Below are 12,257 nucleotides of genomic sequence, written 5' to 3' on the forward strand. Positions count from 1 at the left end.
GCCAGAACTCAGTTATAAAATCATCTAGTCCTGACATTGTTCTTCCTATTTTATTGTGAAACTGTTTGAACTACATTCAACACTTAAGATTTTACCACACTCATCTCATCTATTCCTATTGTTGTGTTTGCTGTCGATGCTGAACTATTTTAAAGCAAATCTTAGGCTTCGGGTCTAAGATATTACCCTTACATACTTTGGTGTGCATCTCAGAAAGTATCGGCATCTTCTTTCATAGCCACACTGCCATTATTATACCAAGAAAAATGATAATTCCTTACTACCATCTATTTATCCATATTTGAAGTCCCCTTGTTGTCTCAAAACTATCTTTTTCCAGTTTGTCTGTTTCAATCAGGATCCATGCAAGATTAGGACTGCATTTGGTCTCTCAAAGATTTTTTAATATAGAGCAATTCCTCACCTTTTTTCATGCAATTGACTTACTGAAGAAATAGATCCATTGTCCTGTAGAAGTTTCCACAATCTAGATTTGTACCTCAGGGGGTCATTTAACTTATTCTTCTATCATCCATATTTCTTATGAATTGGATGTGTTGCTATGGCTTGATTATATTCAGGCTCACCTCTTTTTGAAAAGTATAAATTCACTAGGTGATGCTGTGTACTTCAGGTTGCCTCACCATAGAAGGCAAATAATATCTGGTTGTCCCTAGTTTAGTGATTGTAAGATTGAGGAGTGCATTCAGGTGGTGACAGCCTGGTGCCTTTTTATAAAGTTCCCCACCAACCTTTCATCTAATGGCTTTCATCCAAAGATGAAAATGGTAGCACCCTCTGTGAGGCTCCCAGTGATCCCCACCTCCTAGTGGATACACCCATGTATCCCCCTGAGAGTAGGCTAGACTAATGACTTACTCCCATGAAAAGAATGCATCATTGGTTATAGGATGTTACTTCAAGAGTAAGCTACCAAAAAAAAAAAAAAAATGTGCATTCTATCTTGGATTCCTTCTTTTACTCTCACTCACTTGCTAGCTCCTAAGGAAGCCGACTGCCATCTTCAGAGATGCCTTTTGGAGATGTCCATGTGTCAAGTAACTGATGGCTCTGGCAAATAGCCAGCAACAAGCTGAAATCTGCTAACAACCACATGAATGAACTTGGGAGCCGACCCTCCTCCTATAAGCCTTGAGATGACTGCTGACACCTTGACTGCAACCTTGTGGGAGACCCTGAACCAAGAGCACCCATTAGGCCAGACCCAGCTTCCTCATCCACAGAAACTGTGAGATAATAAATATTTGCTGTTTTAAGCTGCTACACTTTGGGGTGATCTGTTTTAAAGCGATAGGTAACTAGCACAATCATCTTTGCCTGGATCAGGTATTTTCATTAGGGTTTACTCACTATGATTTTCTAATTTTATTGCTTAGGATTCCCTCTTTAGTTGCCATTTTTCAGATTAAGGAGTTGATGTTCTAGTCTCTTTCAAGGATGGACAAAGAAGTCTTTCTCTTTTTATCTTTTTTTTTAAAAAAATATATTTTATTGATTTTTTCACAGAGAGGAAGGGAGAGGGATAGAGAGCTAGAAACATCGATGAGATACAAACATAATGCTTTTCAAAAAGAGGTGAGCCTTCGATCAGCTGCCTCCTGCACACCCCGCACCGGGGATGAGCCCGCAACCAAGGTACATGCCCCTGACCGGAATCGAACCCGGGACCCTTCAGTCTGCAGGCCAAAGCTCTATCCACTGAGCCAAACCGGTCAGGGCTCTTTTTATCTTTTAAAAGTAGCATTGTGGCCGAAACCGGTTTGGCTCAGTGGATAGAACGTTGGCCTGCGGACTGAAAGGTCCCAGGTTCGATTCCGGTCAAGGGCATGTACCTGGGTTGCGGGCACATCCCCAGTGGGAGATGTGCAGGAGGCAGCTGATCGATGTTTCTCTCTCATCGATGTTTCTGGCTCTCTATCTCTCTCCCTTCCTCTCTGTGAAAAATCAATAAAATATATTTAAAAAAAAAAAAAAAGTAGCATTGTGGTTCCATCCAAGCTGCTTGGATGGAACTGGAGAGCATTATGCTAAGTGAAATAAGCCAGTCAGAGAAAGATAAATACCACATGATCTCATTTGTGGACTATAGAGAACAACATAGACTGATGTACAGGGACAGATCCAAAGACAGAGAAACAGCAATCAGACTGTCAATCCCCAGAGGGAAAGTAGGGGAGCGTGGGGGTAAGGGGAAGAGATCAACCAAAGGACTTGTATGCGTGCATATAAGCCAAACCAATGGACATGGACAACAGGGGGATGGGAGCATGAGTAGGGGGGGGGGGTAGCGGGGGGGAGAGGATGGGGGTTAATGGGGGGGAATGAGGACACATTTGTAATTCCTTAACTAATAAAGAATTTAAAGATTAAAAAAAAAGTAGCATTGTGGATTCATTGGTGTTTGTTTTGTTTTTAGTAAACTTGTTTTTTAAGTATAATATCATACAGAAAATCATAAGCTTGATGAATTATAACAAACTGAACATACCCATGGAACCACACCCAGGTCATGAAATAGAACACTGCCAGCAAGCCCCTCTCTTGCACTTTCCTACATTTTTACCCTCCTGTAACCAGTACTGACCACAGGTTGGTTTAGTCTTTTTTTGCACTCTTTTATACAAATGTACACATACTGCATGGATCCTTTTGATCTGGCTTCAGTCAGCATTATGTTTGTGAGATGCATTGATGTTATATATGTAGCAATAGTTATTTATCCTCATTGCTGTTTAGTATTCAATTATATAAAAATAGCCTGACTTCTGTATCTATTCTGCTATTGACAAACATTTGGGTCACTGGCAGAAGAGTTCTAAATTTTAACTTAAATTTAAATTTGGCCTTCCAAATTGTCATGAAGAATTATTGGTGAATAGCACACATTTAATTCAGTGATTTGTTGGTTTGATTTATACTTTTAACTATTTAGATATACCATGTGTGGGCCTCCATTTGTACTCCTTCTCTGAGTTCTGTAAATGTTAGGGGATGTGTCTCTCTCTCTAGAATTAAAGTACATGAAAGCAATAGCACATAAGTTGGATGGAGTTAAATGGAGTGAGAGGGTCTTAAGATAGAGTGGACTAATAGACATTGGTTTATAGTAAGTTGAGGACGTTTGCTGTAGTATGTAGGGTATGCACTAAAAGAACAGGAAGATAATGTATAATTAACAAGCAAATAGAGGAGGGAAAAGGAATAAAAAATATTTAATCAATCCAAAGTAGACAAGAAAGTAAAGAAAAAATAATATAGTTCAGGTGGGAAAAACAGTAAATAGGAAGATATTAGATATTGATATAGCAATAATTAATTTAAATTTGAATGGAATAAATACTTCTATTAAAAGCCAAAGAGTGTCAATCTGTATAAAAATAATTTCAGTGGCATGCTGCTTACAAGAAACATAAGCTAAGTATAATAACGAAAAAGGTTGAAGGTGCAAAGATGGAAAAAGATGTATCTTCTAAACAGTAACTGAAATAAAGTTGTTATATCTATACTACTATCAGACAAAGCCAACTTAAAAAAAGAAGCATCATTAGAAATAGAGGATTGCTTATTAATCATAAAAGTTTTATTCATCCAGAAGACATAATTGTCCACTGCCATCCCCTTTTTCACTTACCTTCTCAGCCCCTATGGGTCTGTTTTCCCCACTAGGAATCTTGTCGTTCTGTTTGTCATTCTATCTCCAGTGCCTAGAATGCATCTTTTTAAAAAATGGTGTTGGTTTTTCATTTTCTTTCTTTTTTAAATATATATATATATTTTTTATTGATTTCAGAGAGGAAGGGAGAGGGAGAGAGAGATAGAAACATCAATGATGAGAATCATCGACTGGCTGCCTCCTGCACGCCCCCCAGTGGGAATGGAGCCCACAACCCGGGCACGTGCCCCCGACCGGAATCGAACCTGGGACCCTTCAGTCTGCAGGCCAATGCTTTATTCATTAAGCCAAACCAGCCAGGGCATACTTTTTATTTTTCAATTACAGTTGACTTTTAATATTATTTTGTATGGTTTCAGGTGTACAGTATAGTGGTTAGATAACCATATGCTTTACAAAATGTTCTCCCGATATTTCCAGTACCCACCCGGCACTATACACAGTTATTGCGGATTACTGAGTATATTCCCCATGCTGTGCTTTACATCTCGTGACTATTTTGTAACTATCAATCAGTACTTCTTAATTCCTTTACCTTTATCACCCAGCCCCCCAATGTCCCTCCCTCTGGCAACCACCAGCCCACTCTCTATGAGTCTGTTTTGTTTATTATGTAGAATATTTCTTGACACAATAAATACTCAACGATTTTTTGTGTGGAATGAATAATGAATGAATAAAATAATCCTACATATTTACTGAATGAATGAGAGTATCTCTATGGAACTATACCTTTCCTCTTCACTACACCACACATTTTCTCTCCTCACAATCATTTTCCCAGAAATTTTTCAGAGAAGATAAAATTTTTGCAGCTCTTTGAAGTGCCCACAGAGAGTTCCAAATGTGGCCACTGACCTCATCGTGGCAGATACAATGACTCATGTGTCGAATTATTTTGGAAAGTAAAAATTTTTAAATCAATCCCTGAATAATCCATGTGTTTCACTATTGAAAATGGGTCCCATGAACTCAATTCTACTTAACAGATGAGTTTTCTTTGTTCTAAACCTTAAGATAAAATTATATCTCTTTAAGGGCTCTTGAACTTTTCCCACTTATGATAAATTGCCTCCAAATTTGATGCATCATGAAACTGAGAATCTGTTGTGCCAATTTTGCTTCTAGTTTTCCTCTAATTTGTATCTGTTTCCAGAATGGTAATAAAATCAACCTAAATCAGATTAAAAAAATAAGATTAGGGGTTGCAGATGCACATGGATACACAGTTTCATTAAAAGAGTATGTAACATAATCAGGATTATGAGATAATAAAAATATAGTAATCTGCAAAATTACTTTGAGAAAATTAACGCTTGAATGATACAATTGCATGATGATAAGAAGCATACTAGTTTTGAATTTGTGTGGCTTCCTATTAAGAAATGATGAGTAAGGGGAAATGGGACAATTAAAAAGCAACTGCTGAGGTCTTACCAGGTCCAAAATCAAGACAAATGATCTAATTACTGTCATGTCTGAAAATAGAAATAGACATTGTGGTCTTGAGAAAGGGAATTATTTATCATGTCACCGGAGGCATAGGGTAATGATAAACCAGACCTTTTGGTGACACTAATTAAAGCATTTGGAATACACATGGATCAAAGGCAGAAAGGAAAAAAGGAAGATAACACAAAACTTTTGTGCTGAACTAGGTCTGGAGGCTTTAAAAACACAGAACAACCTGATATATTGGGCTTTATACTTAGGATGTGGTAACTTATTTAGATCCGCACCACCCCCATCCTTAATGAGCAGGCTCTTATTGATCCCTGACAGCATGCCTTTGTGGGCTCTAAGCAGTAGTAAGGATGATGATTATTTGTTTAGAGTTTTACCATTTATAAAGCCTGACCTCAACTTATCTCACTTGAGATCCTATATTAAGACAGCTTTTTTAAAACTACGTTTTTATTTATTTCAAAGAGAGGAAGGGAGAGGGAGAGAGAGAAACATCAATTATGAGAATCATTGATTGGCTGTCTCCTGCACGCCCCCTACTGGGGATTGAGCCCACAGCTAGGGCATGTGCCCTGACCTGGAATGGAACCATGACCGCCATGGGTCAACACTCAACCACTGAACCACACCAGCGGGCTGTATTCAGACAGCTTTGCTGCTTATTCAAACAAATACACTAGGAGATGGACAACATTTTATTCACTTATATTTCCCCCCTCACTATAACTAAGAGGATACTACTACCAAGCGACCATTCCATTAAAGCAGCGGTTCTCAACCTGTCTCTCGACCTCTTTGGGGGTCGAACGACCCTTTCACAGGGGTCGCCTAAGACCATAGGAAAACACATATATAATTACATATTGTTTTTGTGATTAATCACTATGCTTTAATTATGTTCAATTTGTAACAATGACATTGGGGGTCACCACAACATGAGGAACTGTATTAAAGGGTCGCGGCGTTAGGAAGGTTGAGAACTACTGCATTAAAGTCAATACGTTCATTTTTATTTTTAAAAAGGATGATATGGTCTAGAGCAGTAGAAGGGGAATTATTACTTAGGATAGCTTTCTGGAGGGCAACTTGGCAATAAGTATGAAAGTCTCAAATCTCTTAGAATGTACATACTCTGAAGATACCTTCCCAACAATATGAAAATACATGTAAGCATAGAGATTGGTTAAAGACACATATTTAATTTAAATTAAAATAACTGAAACTGTAAATTTTTCCATTAAACACTTTATTTCATGTAAAATATTTCACTAACATTTTATTATATTAATTACATGTTGAAATGATAATACACTGGATATAGTGAGTTAAATAAAATACATTAAACTGATTTTCACCTGTTTCCTTTTGCTATTTTTAATGTGGCTACTAGAACATTTTTAATTACATAAATGGCTTGAATTCTATTTCTATATGACAGCCCTGTTCTATACCCACTTTCCATATAGCCTTTCCTGATTTTCCTAAACAGATATGACTTCTGTCTCCCCCATAGCTCTTTGAATTTCTCTTAGGATATTTGTGGGGGGACATTTGCCAGCATCCTGCCTCCTTGGGGGAAAGTCCTAGGGTTCCTGCTTTGATGAAAATTAGTGGCCACATCCCACTAGAGAAACCGGAGGGGCTGTCCCTTCTAGTACCAGGGAGGAATCAAATTCCTCCAGTTAGAAGCTCCTTCCTGGCAATTTGTATCTTGGGCCAGGGTTACAAAGGATGGGTTGAAGGCCCTGTTTCTTAAAGCTGCTGCAGAGTGTGGCAGATAAACTACACCCACTCTTCCTGCTGTATCACTTTTGCAGTGTTTTCTGCTGCCTAGGTTTTCCCAAATGGATTGGAAATCAATCAATATAATGACACTAATTCTCACCATTGATTCTGTGAGACACTGACATCTGTCTACTCAATTTCCCTTTTCCTTACTTAAGATGAGAGAGGTTGTGTCTGTTGTCGGAAACCGTGTGTTCTGATACCGCACTGATGCTGTCCTATGATGTCTTACATTTAATCCTAGCAAGTTCTAGGCTATGGGGAACTTCTAAGGATTGAAGGATAAATTGAAGCGTCAAGCAGGAGCCAGCCCTGCAGGTCTAGGGATCCATTATGGAGGTAGGTGCACATCAATTCTTTCAGTTCTTGGTCATCCCTTTGCTCATTCCAGAAACAGAGTAAAGGACCAGCCGGGGTTGGGGGTCTGTGGGAGGCTGAAACATGGCCCTCCAAGACATTCACGCCTTAATCCCTGGAACTTTCGAACGCTACCTTCCATGGCAAAAGGGCCTTTACAGTTTTGAGGAAATTAAGGACCTTGAGGTGGGGAAATTATCTTGAATTATTTGGGTGGGACCAATATAACCACAGGGTCCTTAGAAGTGGAGAACCCGGCCCAGCTGGATGTGAGTGATGTGACTGTAGAAGCAGGCTGAGAAAGATGCTGCCGACTGCGGAGGGCGTCAGAGCTGAGAAATGCAGGCAGCCTCTTGAGGTCCTAAAAGACAAGGAAATGGGTCATCCCTAGAGATTCCAGAAAGGAATGCAGCCCAGTGAGATTGACTTACAAAATGGCGTGGTTTTGACTGATTGTGATAAACTGTTGGGGCAGCAAATGAAAAACTAATACAAAGTGCCTTCTCCCCCTCCCCCTCCCTTGAGCTGGAGAGGACACCCCTTTGATTGACAATCCTAACAAGGCTGCATCCCTTGGAGAGTAGGGGGGAGGTTCCTGTTTGAAAAGCAGGTGCAATTAGCAAGTGAGGGAAAGGATACTGAACAGGCAAATCATGGCTGCCCACTGCCACCAACCACCACAGCCCCTGGTACATCATCTAATCAAAATATGTCCAGTTGAGTCTTTAGGGCCAGCAACTGAATAGGCTAAATACTGTGGTTAAGAAGCCTTGAGGAAATAGAAAACATTGTAAGGAATGTAAATCCAATATTTATGTATGCAATATATATTGTATTTATATGTTACATATACAGTATATATATTCCACGTTCAAAGGCTGTCAAATCCCGTTGTTTACCCATATCTTCAGAAAAAAAATCACTTCTACTGTCGTGGTAAACAACCTGCTTCCCTGTTTATAATGGTCTGGCCCTCTAGCAACTTTAGTGCAAAATTATAGCTAATTTGCTTACAAACGTCAGGTGGTCATAATAACCTGGCCTCTCAGTGTATATGATATATGTTTAGATATAACTGCATCTTAAAAATTCCAAATTCTGTCATAAAGGTTCTCATGAAACTTGAAAAGGACTGATTCCCCCTCAGTGAAGATGTAGTTAATTCAGCCAGCTGCCCTCAGACTCAGACATACGGACGTGTTCCATAAAAATAATCACTGGCTGAGTCATTGCTGACTAATTAGTTGCAGATAAATGGAGACCTACTTAGAGGCCAATGAGGTGAAGTTGTGGGCTACCAATCTAAGAGAGCCAAAAGGAGCCATCAAGGAAGTTTTTATTTTTATTTTTTCTCCTTTATTGAATAAGATATTACAAATGTGTCCTTATCCCACCAATGTCCCTTCATCCCCCCAATCCTGCCCTCAGCCATTAAGGAAGTTTACTGCATCTGTCCCCACACCTGGACATGGACACCTAAGGTCAGGAGAAGATCAAAGTGGTACACGTCCAGTCCTTGGACACGCCAAAGCTGCTGTCCCACACACCCTCGGCTTTTGAACATTTGGTCTGAGCAGGTGGCAGTCTAACAGTGAGCAATTCACTTTGGAATACAGTAAAACGTGACTTTAGAGGGGTCATGATCGTCCGCTCATAATTCAGTTAGGAGATTTTGGCTCATAAAGGTCTTTTCTGGCAGTGAAGGAGACCCAGGGTCAGGAGGTGTGAGGTTACCTTGGTCACCTTCTTCAAGCTGAGACTTTGTTCGGGTTGAAAACCATTTGGGCTGTAAGCATTCCCTTGGGAGTTTGTGTATGTCCTTGTTCATGTTGGGATTGGGGAGGGGTGAGAGGAAGGGTTCCTTTCCCAGACAGCAGAGCTAGGTAGGTCCCCCAAGTGATAATTCTGGGAGAACGTTTCTCGGTCTGGCCATCTGTTAGAAGTACCTGGGAAGCTTTAAAACAAGCACAAATATCAATATTTGGACTCACAACTCCAGCGGCGGGACCCTAGCGCCTGAATATTGTAAAAGCTCCCAGATCATGCCAACTCTGCCCCGTGCGGTCAGGGGGGAGAACCGCTGCTGTAGAATTTTCTAGTGTAGGAACCCCAGAGGACATTCGTTTTGTGGCCTCCACATACGACCTGACAGTGCTTTCCAAACTGCCGCGCGCCCAGGAACCTTCATTGCAGCTCTCGCAAGAAGTCGGGGTGCCACAGCTCCAACAATTAGGTTTGCGAGTTAACTGTCAAGCGGAGACTATGGCCAACCCAGAATGGTTGTGGAATTAAAAAAACAAAACAACCCCCCCCCTTCCCCCCAAACATGTACTTATTTTTTTATATATATTTTGATTTTTTACAGAGAGAAAGGGAGAGGGATAGAGAGTTAGAAACATCGATCAGCTGCCTCCTGCACACCTCCCACTGGGGATGTGCCCGAAACCAAGGTACATGCCCTTGACCAGAATCGAACCCGGGACCCCTCACTCCTCAGGCCGATGCTCTATCCACTGAGCCAAACCGGTCAGGGCACCAAACATGTACTTTTCACTGGCTCCTCTACTCCGAGCAGTGAGGGCTGGACCACCGAGGAGACCGGAGTGTGGCAAGGTGCGCGGCGCCGGGCGGGGCTGGCTCTGCTTTCCGGAAAATTCCCTGGAGTCCAGGGGGCGTGGGAGGAACGGACTCTCCAGCTCCCTTTGCTCCGCCGCCGCGTCCCACCGCCCCGCCCCCCAAAGAAGCGCCGGCACCGCTCAGATTTGCAGTCGAGGCCGCGTCCGGAGGGAGAGAAGGGGCGGCGGCCGGGCGGCTGGGAGGGGCGCTGCGCGGGTTCCCCGGCTCCGGCCGAGGGGCGGCCGCGGCTCGGGCGCGCGCACCGTGGGGCCGGCGTCCGGGCGCGGCCCCGGCCTGGCCTCTGTGCGCTCCAGGCGCCGCCTCCCCCCGCGCCGCGGGCGCTGCCGGGGCGGGGACTCGCCGCTGCGGAGGCCGGAGGCGCGCGGCGCGGAGCGGGCGGAGCGCGGGGCGGCGGCGGCGGCGGCGGCGGGAGAGCGGCCGGGGGACCGGGGAGCCGGGCTTGCAGCGCCGAGCGGCCGCCCGAGCCGCGGCAGGAGGTGAGTGTCCGGCGCGCGTTGCCCGGCGCGCCCTTCGCCACCCGGCGCCCTGGCTGCTTCCTTCTCTCCGTCCCTCCTCGGCCCGGGCTTCGGTCCCAGGGACTCGGTGCGGGTCCCGGAAGACACCGCCCGGCTCGCGCCCCGGCGGCAGCCTGCTCCCGGCGTCGGCTGGGCCCTGCTCCGCACCTCCCCGCTCCGCAGCCTTCGCCTCGGGGCTGTCGGGACCCGCCGGACCCCGTCCCCGGCGCCCAGGGGCCGTGCGAGGGTTGCCCGCCCGTGCGGAGGCCAGGCGGGGACGGTGCGGGCCTTTGTTTTTGTTCTTCGCTGGATCACGCGCGTCAGCATCCAAAGCCCAAAGCGTGCGTCCCCCGGAGCCGCGCGGGTGCGGGTCTCGCGGGCGTGACGGGCGCGAGGGCAGGAGGGAGGGCTGGCGCCGCGCCTCTCCTCCCCGTCCTCCCTCCGCCTCCCCACCCGCCGCGGGCGCCCACGTTGGCGGCGGTCGTGCCCTGGCAGGTGGCCGGGGCCTCGGACCGCGCCGCCGGAGCCCGTGCGGAGCCCGTGTTGGGGGCGCCAGGCCCCCCCCCCCTGCCTTCCCCACCGTTGGCATGTGACGGCTCCACAGAACTTTAGCTCTGCTCTGACGAGGGTCTTCGGGGTTTATATACCCTTTATATGTACACCCTGCTTAATGTTCTTAATGTGTGTGTTGTTTTATCTTTGGTAAAGCAAAATGGGGGAAATAATCTATTTTGATAAATGTTCTTTTTAGCGGATCTTAGGAATCATTATTACATTCGGAATGCCGTGATGCTGCTAGCCATTTGCAGATGCCCCATGTCTAACGGTGCCTTCAACTTGTGCGTCTTTCGACGTTCCGAGATTTCCTTTGTCTGGTTGGGGTCTCCGAGGGCCGGCAGCCTGAAATTATGCCAGTGTTGAGGGACATTCCTAGGGGCGGATTACTAACCTGTCCAACAGCCCGATGAAATATTCAACAGCGCTGGAGAGTGACGCGGGGTTTGGCTTATGGCCATCGCATGGACTCAAATTGAGGCAGTTGTAGTATTTCTGGATTTTTCGGAGCGTGGGCCCTGGGGAGCCGTGTAACCTCCAGGAGGTCCTTGTGGTGGCCTGGGGCATTCTGGCTCCTCCCCCTCCTGTCATCGAGGATAGAAACTACGCTCATGCGATTGGGAAGAAGAATGTTACTTTATTCGTTAAGTAGAAACCAGCAACTTGCTAACATTTACTGTCCTTAGGCTAGAACTCAATTTTTAAGGTGTCACCCGGTGAAAAAGACATTGAATTCTTAAGATGCTTAGAGGGGAAAGGTTAGCTCTTCAAGACATTTTGTTCTCCCATGGAGCACATTTTTTCCATTGGTTTTGCTCAACCTGGAATGAGAGGAAGGAGTGCTGGGGAGTGAGGGAGGGGTCAGATTGCAGTGAGGTTGCTGTTAGGAGCTAAGGATGCCATCTGCTTTCTAACTGCTGGTCCAGTTGTTGATGGGGAATGCCAACGTTTTGCATTTATATATATTTTTTTCATTGGGGGCGCGGGGGGCGGGGGGCAGCGGCAAGCAGAAACCGCAGTGAAGATGGTTGACCTGGTCAGGCCCAGGGCTACTTGAGTCTATTTATGTGGCCACCTTCCCCCAGCAGGGAGGGCACTGCTGACAATCCTGTGCTTGTTCCGCTCGGTTTCTGCATCTGAAGCGGGCAGGGTAGCCGGCAGAGCCAGGGAAACCGCCTCTACGGGGAGAGTTGGAAGGTGGAGTGTCACCAGGCAGGCTGTGATGACCAGAGAGCTCCTTGATGGCACTTGAGCGAAAGGGAGCTGGTAGC

The 12,257-nt window shown here is 45.0% G+C and overlaps 1 protein-coding gene across 3 annotated transcripts in view; it reads left to right on the forward strand.

Moving 5' to 3' along the window:
• Positions 1 to 10,106: 10,106 nt before the first annotated feature.
• GOLM1 (golgi membrane protein 1) overlaps positions 10,107 to 12,257 on the forward strand; it is a 51,628-nt gene continuing 49,477 nt past the window's right edge. Inside the window, exon 1 of one of the 3 annotated variants that reach the window (XM_036330657.1) lies at positions 10,107 to 10,413. The gene's annotated coding sequence lies outside the window, so the exon portion shown is untranslated. The remainder of the gene's footprint in view (positions 10,414 to 12,257) is intronic. The other 2 variants (XM_036330656.1, XM_036330655.1) reach the window with 2 other exon arrangements.

The sequence above is a fragment of the Myotis myotis genome, unplaced genomic scaffold (genome assembly GCF_014108235.1).
Source record: "Myotis myotis isolate mMyoMyo1 unplaced genomic scaffold, mMyoMyo1.p scaffold_m19_p_12, whole genome shotgun sequence".
NCBI lineage: Eukaryota > Metazoa > Chordata > Mammalia > Chiroptera > Vespertilionidae > Myotis > Myotis myotis.